This window comes from Phascolarctos cinereus, unplaced genomic scaffold (genome assembly GCF_003287225.1).
Source record: "Phascolarctos cinereus isolate Bilbo 61053 unplaced genomic scaffold, phaCin_HiC Scaffold_5;HRSCAF=322, whole genome shotgun sequence".
In the NCBI taxonomy this organism is placed as follows: domain Eukaryota; kingdom Metazoa; phylum Chordata; class Mammalia; order Diprotodontia; family Phascolarctidae; genus Phascolarctos; species Phascolarctos cinereus.
The window spans coordinates 386597313-386607874 of NW_027555958.1; positions in this window are offsets into that span (position 1 = coordinate 386597313).

The window sequence follows — 10562 nt, forward strand, 5'->3', positions numbered from 1 at the left end:
TCTGTTCTTAGTGCAGAGAGTGGTGTTTCCAACTCATGATCTTAAGTCATGGGCATCCAGGGGTCCAGAAATCCAGGATAAGTATTATAGCCAGCCTAGTAAAGAAGCCCTAGGGAGCAAGAATCTAGTCCCAGGGGATTTTGGATTGGACTAATGCTCAGCCGGAACTGTTCTAAACTGTGAGCTTAATCTCCCTCCTCAGACATTGAGGTGGTATAAAGGAGAATTATGCCCCCAATATCTTGGGGAAAACTTTTTGTGTTTGTTGTTGCTATATTTTTGAAGTAAACATTTTTTCATAAAAGTTAATATAGTGTTAAGTGATTAAATAGAACTGGAGCGCTAGTATTAGGCCCCTAAAATGAGGTTCATACCAGTGGCAGAGAAGAGAATCCTGGGGGGGGGGCAGAGAAGAGGGTGAATGTAATAAACCTGGTTCACAGTGAAGACAAAAATCAACTCCTGTTCCATGGGAGGCCTGATCAGAGATAAAATGGAACTTTTGTATTTGTGGGGATCATTGGAGATGATCTCAAGTCTCTTTCCTAGGCCTTTTCACTAGGCTATTTTACTTGTTGATAGCAGCTCCCATGGATCCAATTATCATTTCTATGTAGATTATTCTCAGATCTCTTTATCCATCCCTAAACTCTCTCCTGAATTCCAGTTTCACATCTCTAATTGTCTATTAAGTATCGTGAACTGTGTCCCATAGACATCTTAAATTCAACATGGCCAATATTGAACTCATCTCTTCCTGACCTCTCCATTGGATACCCCCATCCTCCCAGTCATCTAGGCTCTCAACCTAGGTGTCATCCTCAATGCCTCACTCTCTTACCCCCCATATCCAATCAGTTGCCACGTCCTGTCAATTTTACCTTTGCAACATCTCTCCTATCTGCCAACTTCTCTCCTTTGACACAGCCACCACCCTTTTACAGGCCCCAATCATCTCATTTCTAAACTATTGCAATAGCATTCTGGTTGGTCTCCCCCCCTCCAGTTTCTCACCACTTGAGTCCAACTTCCACTTAGCTACCCAAGTGATCTTCCTAAAGTATAAGTCCAACCATGTCATCTCCTGCTCAATAAATTACAGTGACTTCCTGTTACATCCAGGATCAAATATATAATCCTCTGGCTTTTAAAGTCCTTCACAGCCTGGCCTCTTCCTATCTTTCCAGTGTTCTTATACCTAACTCCCCTCCACATACTCTTTAATGTGACCAGAGACAGGTAGGTGGCTCAGAGGATAGAGCACCAGCCCTGAAGTCAGGAGGACCTGAGTTCAAATCCAGCCTAAGACCAAATACTTGACACTTACTAGCTGTGTGACCCTGGGCTAGTCACTTAACCCAATTGCCTAAAAAAAAAAAAAAGGTGACCACACGTGACCCACAACAATCTCTAGGGGTGCCCTGCAAATCTGATCAAAATGTAATTGGAAAATATTTAACAAAATAAGTAAAAGTAGACTCGAACATAGATAAAGTTATGTTTTGAGGCTAAGTCTGTGCAGCCTGTGGGGTTCTTTATGTATGGTTTAGTGGACTCTGTTTCTATTTGAGTTTGACACTATTGCTCTTCAGAATAATAACACTGGCTTCCTTGTTGTTCTTCACACACAGTATTCCATCTCCTGACTCCATGCATTTTCACTAGCTGTCCTCTGTGCCTGGAATTCTGTCCCCCCTCTCTGCCTCCTGGCTTCCCTATAAAATCCCATTTTCTTCAAGGATCATTCCTTTTAAGGTTATCTCCAATTTATTCTGTTGTGAGTTTGTGTGTGTGTGTGTGTATCATGGTTTGCATGTCATTTGCATCATTAGGGGAGCTCTGAGAGCAGGGATTGTTTTCGCCTTTCTTTGTAACTTTGTACCTGTATCTATCACTGCCTTCCGATTTCCAGCCTCCTCAGGTGATAAGAGCCCAAACATTCCTCTAATCTTGTATCTTGTGCCTTCTGTTTCTTGCTAGGGACAAGTGTACCCCTTGAGGGAAGGCAGCGAGGGGCCAGGCCATGCCTCCTCCATATGACCCCAAACAACAACTTCGTTCTGTACCCACACAATATAACTTCCACCTCCTGCCACCTGCCTGACCTCCCAAAAAGAAGAAACCTTGCCTTTGACCTCAGGCCTTCCATCTCCTATCCTGCCTGCTCTATGACAGAACAGGAAGAGGAAAGTTGAAGGGCAATGGGACTTCTTTCTCCTACTATGCAGATTCAACTTGCATCTCCTGCTGTACCTTTTCCCTGACTAATCTCCAGAAGGTTTGAAGGGGGACCTTGCTTCTAACCATGTCACTCTAGGCCTTCCTTCTCTTACTGCACTTGCCTCCAGCCTAATACGGGAAATGAAGTGGTGCCTTCCATTCAGTGATGAAATTCTCAGATCTGGTCATGTCCCTAACAGTCCAGTGATCCTGAACCCCTGTGGCTTATCATCCAAACACCATTCCCTCCCCCCTACCTCCTGATTCCTTATTCCCAACCCTCTCAACTTTTCCATACCCATGAAAATGTGACATGAAAGGTTCTAGTAGTCGTGTTAGATCAAGTATTATAAATATGAGTTCAATGGTATAGGATCCATTTCAAACCCTGCCTTTGTTTTGGGCCAGTCATTTAACATCTCTGTGGTTTAATTTTCAAATTCTTATTGGAATGGCTGGTTTTGTCTCCTATCTTACTTGTGAAAATTCATTCAAAATGTATTTCTTTAGAATGTATATATGCATAGCACTATATTATGCATGTTGGGAGAGGTTAAAAAAAACCTAAAGTTTGATGGTATTTGGGACTAAGGTCATTCATTTACTGTCTGTGTACACATCTGTCGCTACTATCTCCCCGCTTCCAGTTCAACTTCCTGTTTTCTTGTATTCCTGTTCACATGTCACATGACAGACTATGCCTGTCTGCATCTAAAGAGTCAACTAGAAATAGGACTTCTAATCTCTACCTATACTGTACCCTCCCTTTGTGAAGAAGGGAGACTGCCCCAAGCTTTCCTTGTTCCAAGTAATCTGCACTACCATATATTAGCTAGATAAGGTCATGGCTTTTCACCAGGAGTGATGGCCTAAGAGCCAGAAATTCCTTCCTGTACTGATGTAGACATCTTATCAACATACATGTTGATATTAATGAAATTCTAGCTTGAGCTCCCTGGTTAGAGAAGTTTTCTCTAATCATTGATCAGAGACTATAACCTCTACCCTATTTTATATCCTTAGATTTCAGATATCACTGTATTTTCCATTAATTCCCTCTATATTCCACCCACGTATAAAGCTGTTTACCCCATTTCAAGTCTGAACGTGTGCTTTTATGTGAAGGGAAAACAAATCAAATTAAAACATTGCAAAGAAACATATCAGAAACCAGAAACCATGTTGCATCTAACTAAAGGAGACAGAAAGGAGGTTAAGAAAAAGCAAAAAAAAGACTTTAGCACCTTTTTCTGCAGTTCTTAGGAGTGTGATCATTCACCAAATTCACTTGAAAGTCTTTTTGATTCCTAGAGCAGAGGTTGCCCGTGAAACTAGCCTTCTATGCCCAGGCTAGTCCTGGATCACATACTGCACAATGTCCCCAGGGACCTGATTAATCACCATGGTGCAGCTGCTCAGTTCCTGTAACATCTTTCCTCATGCTGTCTCTCCTCTCTGACTCCTCCCACTCTCTCTTACCAGATGCTTTTAAATCTCCTGCTGTATAGCCTTGACATTTATTTCTAAAATGATTCTTCAGTGCATAGATTACAAAATTATCTAACCCCTGAATGCTTTTTACTTTGCCTATAAAAAGTCAGTTTCCTTAAAAGGCTTATTACGTATTCTAACAATGTGAATTCAAGATCTTATTAAGGTTTTTTTCTTCCTGTGATGCAGGTTATTGTTTGTAATAAAATGTAACTTGCTTTCATAGACTTCTTTGCAATTTATGTTTTGAGGAAACCCAGTGTTCAAAAATGTTATCTTTTTTAACATTTCAAAGTTTAATCTGCAATATTAACATTTTCTCCATCATATTCTTTTTTATTTTTTTTTATTTTATTCTGAACTTAAGAAATAAAACAAGCATTTCTATGGAAATGGTAGAATAGGGAAAAAAAAGGTTGTACATGAAACTACAAATCTATTATGTACTACTTGTTATTCCTTTTAAATATAAAATAGTTATTATGTAACTTTCCTTTTTTCTTTTTTTCTTTTTTCTTCCCTCCTCCCCACCCACAGCCCTAAAGATGTGTGTGTGTGTGTGTGTGTGTGTGTGTGTGTGTGTGTAAAACCATTCCATAATCTGTTTTTCAGTTCTTTCTCTGGATGCAGATAGTGTTTTCCTTTATATGTCCTTTGTAGTTAATTTGCATATTTATAATAGTCACTCAAAGTTGTTCTTAAAACAGTATTATTGTTACTGTATACAGCATTCTCTTGGTCTGCTCATGTCAATCTTCATTATTTCATGCAAGTCTATCCATGTTTTTCTAAGATTATCGAGCTTATTATTTCTTATAGTACAGTAGTATTCCATCACAATCATATACCACAACTTGTTCAGCCATTCCCCAATTGATGGACATCCATGCAATTTCCAGTTCTTTGCCATTACAAAGAGAGCTGTTAGAAAGTATCAGTTCTTCTTTCTCTAATCATCTTTGGAAATAGACCAAGTAGTGGTATTGCTGGGGCAAAGGATATAGGTAGTTTAATAACTCTTTGGACATAATTCCAGATTGTTCTCCAAAATGTTTGGGTCAGTTCACAGTACAACTAACAGTGAATTAGTGTCCCAGTTTTTCCATATCCTCTCCAACATTTGTTACTTTCCCTTCCAATCATTGTAGCCAAGCTGATATGTATAAAATAATTTCTCAGGTTTGTTTTAATTTGCATTTCTCTAATCAATAATGGATTTAGAGCATTTTTATATGACTATAAATTGTTCTGATTTCTTTATTGGAATATTGCCTATTCATATCCTTTGACCATTTTAAGGAATGACATATTCCTATAGATTTGACAAAGTTCTTTATATATCTGAGATATGAGACCTTTATCTGAAAGTCTGTCTATAAAATTTTCCCACAATTTTCTACTTTTCTTCTGATCTTTGCTACATTTATTTTATTTATACAAAAACTTTTTAATTTAATGTAATCAAAATTATCCACTTTATATATCACACTACTATCTCTTCTTTATTCATAAATAGTTCACCTATTCATAAGTCTGTAGGTAATATATTCCATGTCCTTCAAATTTTCTCATATCTCTCTTTATATTTAGGTCATGTATCCATTTTGATCTTATCTTTGTAAATGGCGTAAGATACTGGCCTATGCCCAATTTCTTCCAGACTGCTTTACAATCTTCCCAACAATTTTTTACCAAATAATGAATTCTTATCCCCAAAATTTAAGTCTTTACACTTGTCAAATACAAGGTTACTATATTTATTTGCTTCTGTAAATTGTATGTCTACTCTGTTCCACTGATCTACCTTTCTGTTTCTTGGCCAATACCATATAGTTTTGAAAATTATAGCCTTATAATATAGTTTAAGATCTAGTACTGCTAAACTTCTTTCCTTTACATTTTTTTTATTAATTCCTTTGATATTCTTGACTTTTTGTTCTTCCAAATGAATTTTGTTAACCTTTTTTTTCCTAATACAGTAAATAATTTTTGGTAATTTAATTGAGATGACATTGACTATATAATTAGTTTAGGTAAAATTGTCATTTTTATTTTATTGGCCCTGCCTACCCATAAACAATATTTCTCCTATTATTTAAATTTGATTTTATTTGTATAAAAAGTTTATATATATATATATATATATGCACGTGTGTATACACACACACACACACACACACACACACACACACACATAATTTTATTCATATAGTTCCTGGGTTTGTTTTGGCAGGTATACTCCCAGGTATTTTGTACTGTGAGTTATTTTAAATGAGGTATCTTATATAATCTCTTCTTGCAGGGTTTTATTTTTGACATATAGGAATGCTGATGATTAATGGAGATTTACTTTATATCCTGCTACTTTGCTAAAATTATTAGTTGTTTAAACTAATGTTTTGCTTGAGTCTTTGGGATTTTCCAAGTATATCATCATGTCATCTGCAAAAAGAGATAGTTTCATTACTTCGTTCCCTATTCTGATTCCTTCTACTTCTACTTCTTTTTCTTTTCTTATTGCTATCATTAGGATTTCTAATACAATATCAAATCATATTGGTGACAGTGGACATCCTTATTTCAAAAAAATGTCATCATGTAAAACATGATACACATAGAGGGAAATGATTTATTAACAGATCATTAAAAGAATACTGCTAGAATCCCTGGGATTACTTTAAAAATAATTACTATAAGAGAAAACTTACTCAATATTTATTTATGCTGCTGTGCAGTTGTGTTAAGGCATTTGACTTCTGGGTTCTGTTTCTTCTTCTGCAAAGTCAGATTCTTTGTAGTTTTAAAATGCTTGTACTAAGTATGGCTAGTTCATCATAGACCTTTTTTCACATGAATTGCCAAAAACAAGATGAGAATGACTAGCTAACTCTCTTCATAGCTATGTTTTCAGACCATTAATAACTAATATTTACATATCACACACATATATATATATGTGATCCTCATAATAACTGTAACAAGTAGGTGCCATTATTATCCCCATTTTGCAGATTGAGGAAATAGGATGAGAGAAGTTAAGTGGCTTGTTCAGGATCAAATAGCTGGTAAGTGTCTGAGTCAGGATTCAAATTCTGGTATTATGTCCAAGTCCATGGCTCTATTTACTATGCCACCCAGTTGCTCCTATTAAATTTCACCTATTTAGCATCAGCAAATCATGCCAGACTAGATAGATACTAATTATTATTCAATATATTAACTCTCACTTCCAGTTTTCTGTCATCTATAGATAAAATAATCCTTCTTTGTATGCTTCATCTAAGCCAATAAGAAAATGTTGAACAGAGTAATTCCTAAGACTGTGGCACTCTACAAAGGACTATTCCAGGTTGACATCAATGTCTTCATAGATGATGGATTTGGAATGTGAAAGTTCCTTAGTATTTATCTAGAATAAACTAATATTTTTACAAAGTAGAAAAGGAGTACAAGAAAGAACTTTCCTAAGATCACAAATGTAAGCAAGTGGCAAAATTGGGAAATAAAATTTGGTCTTCTGATTCCAGCTTCAGAACTTTTCCCATAATACACTGCCTACATCAATTAACAGTGTGTTGGTGTTGTTGAGTAACTCACTTCTAAACCCAATATTATCATCTAATCCATATCTCTTCATCTTGTCCACAAGACTATTATGAAAGACTTTGTCTATACTTTGCCAAAAATCTAAATATACTCTCTTCATGGCATTCCCCTGGTTTGGTAATCAAGGAATTCTTTTCAAATGAGAAATGAATTCATGTTAGAGAAACCATTTGGATGCTCAATATTAACTTGGAGGGAGGACTCTAGTGAAATGCCCTCAGGTATCTGAACTGTTTAATCTACATATGAATAACTTTTATAAAGACTTAATAAATTTGAAGATAACAGGAAGTTGGGAAATGGGGGAGAGAGGAGAGAATAAGCATTTATATAGTAACTACTATGTGCTAGGCACTGTGCTATATGCTTTTATAAATTTTATTTAATTTGATCCTCACAACAGCCTTACAAGATAGGTGCTATTGTTCCTATTTTACCGTTGAGGAAACTAGAGTAAACAGAGGCTAAGTGAGGCAGAGTTGCACAACATTGTCAGCCTCATTCTCTCTTCCAGAGTCATCAAAGTGCAGTGGCAAGACAAAAGTCAAGACAACCAACAATGGCTGAGGATGCAGTGGATAATCTTGGCATATTGATGTCTGATAAAGCTCTAAGCACTTTATAGCACCTGTGTCAGCTATATTCATTGGAACAAATTGTTCTCATCCACACATTCCACTGGGGGAAGGCTTCACATGCTTGGGGTAAACATCTCCCTAACTCACCAACAAGTTTAAGACCTGTTAAGTTATTCTCAGTGGTTTAGCCTGTCTGCCATGACAGTTTACCAGAGTGTGGCTGCTGCACATGCTTCAGCTTCTTGGAACCACAGGTAAGAGTTGGGTGGCAAGTAGACACCAAAGGTGGATGAGCAGCCCTGAAAAGGGCTCACTAAGCACTCACACTAGAGGTTCCAGTCCTCCTTGAATACCTCATATGCTGAGTTCTAGAGAAACAAAGACAAAAAAAGTACCTGTCTTCAAAGAATCCACAATCTAATGGGGAAAACAATACGTAAATAACTAGGTAAATGCAAGACACATATAGATAGTAGGTAGAAGGTAATCTCAGAAGGCACTAGCAACAGGGGGACTAGGAAAGGCTTCCTGGAAGAGGTTATGACTTCAACTGAGTCTGGAAGAGGCCAGAGAAACCAAGAAGGTGAAATGATGGGGCTAACCTTTCAAGACACAGAGAACAGTTAGTACAATGTGATGAAGATGAGAGATGGAATATCTTGTTCAAGTAATTACAAGGAGGCCAATGTAGCTGGATCATAGAATGTGTCGAGGGGAATAATATATCTGACTGAAAAGGCAATGTCAGGTTATGAAGAGCTTTAAATGTCAAACAGTTTATATTTGATCCTGAAGCTATAGGGAGCTCCTGGAGCTCATTGAGAAAAAGGGTGATGTGGTCAGACAGAAACAAGAAAAATTACATTGGCAGCTGAGTGAAGGATGGATTGGAGTGGGGAGAGATTTGAGACATGGAGACCAGTTAGAAGGCTATTGCAGTTGCCTAGATGAAAGATGATGACAGACTGACCTAGGGTTGTGACTGTGTAAATAGAAAGAAGGGAATATATACTAGAAATGTGAATGTAGAAATAACAAGATTTGGATATAGGTTAGACATATAGGGTGAGAGTGAGAAATAGAGAATGACACTGAGGTATTAAGTTTGGTTGACTGATAGGTTATTGGTACCTTCTACGGTAATAGGGATGTTCAGAAAAGGGATTAAGGGGACAGATAATGAGTTCTGTCTAGGACATGCTGAGTTTGAGTTGCCTATGGGACATCCACTTTGAGATGCCCAATAGGTAGCTGGCAAAGAATGATTGAAGCTCAGGAGAGACACCATATAGATCTAGGAATCATCTGCTTAGAGGTGATAATTCAATCCTTTGGAGCTGATATTACCAAATGAGATAATATATGGTAAAAAAGAGAAGAGGGTCTAGGACAGAATCTTGGGAGATATTAATGATTACTCAGTCAACATTTATTAAGCACTTAACTACTGCCAGGCACTGTGCTAAACACTGAAGATACAAAAGGATGCAAAAGACAGTCCTTCCTCTCAAAGAGCCCACAGTCTACTGATTAATAGACACTATATGGGTGAAGAATCAGCAAAGGAGATTGAGAAGAAGCAGACAGAAATTTAGGGAAAACCAAGAGGTAAGTGTCATGAAAACAGGAAAAAAAAAGTAACACAGAAGAAGGTGATCAGTATCAAAGCTGCAGAAAGGTCAAGAATGATGACTAAAAAATTTGGCAATTAAGAGATCACTGCTAACTCTGGAGAGAGCAGTTTCAGCTGACTAATGAAGCTTATAGCCTGAATAGAGAAAGTTAAATCAGTCAATAACATTATATCAACATTTATTAAGTGATGATATATGCCAGGCACTGTCTTAAACTCTGGAGATACAAAGAGAAAAGAAAATCACTGCTTTTAAGAAGCTCAGTCTGATGAGAGGGAAAAAAAGCATTCAAATAATAAAGTACAAAGTATATAAAGGATAAATTAAAGAAAATCAACAGAGGTAAGGCATTACCATAAAGAGAAGTCAGGAAAAGCTTCTTGTAGAAGGTAGGATTTTAGCTGGGACTTGAAGGAAGCCAGGAAAGCTCAGAGGCAGAGATGAGGAAAGGTATTCCAGACATAGAGGACAGACAGTAAAGATGCAGAGTTGGGAGATACATTATCTTGTGCTAGGAACAGAACAGACATTGAGAGTAGGGCTTCAGTGAATATGCAATTTTCAAAGAATGGCTGAGTGTTGACCTTTGAGTTAAAAGATCTAGTTGTGAATCTTGGGATTACCTACTTAACTACTCAGAGACTCAATTTCCTCATATGTAAAATAAGGATAACATTTCCACTATCTTCCTGACCAGGGGTAGTATGAGAATGCTGCTTTATAAACCTTAAAGCACTAGGCAAATGTAGGTGGTAAACTTAATTAATAATAACTGACACATGTAACATTTTAAGATTTATAAAACTTTTCATGTATCACTCCAACTCACTATGGGTATCCCACTAGGCGTCCTAGGTCCTCTTCTCTCTCTACACTTTACTTTGTGGCTCATCAGCTCTCATGGGTTCAATTTTCATCTCTATGCAGCTAGAAAGCATGGTAGATAGAGTACTGGGCTTACAGTCCGGAAGATCTGAGTTCAAATGAGACCTCAGATACTAACTGCATGACCCTATGCAAGTCAATCTCTCCC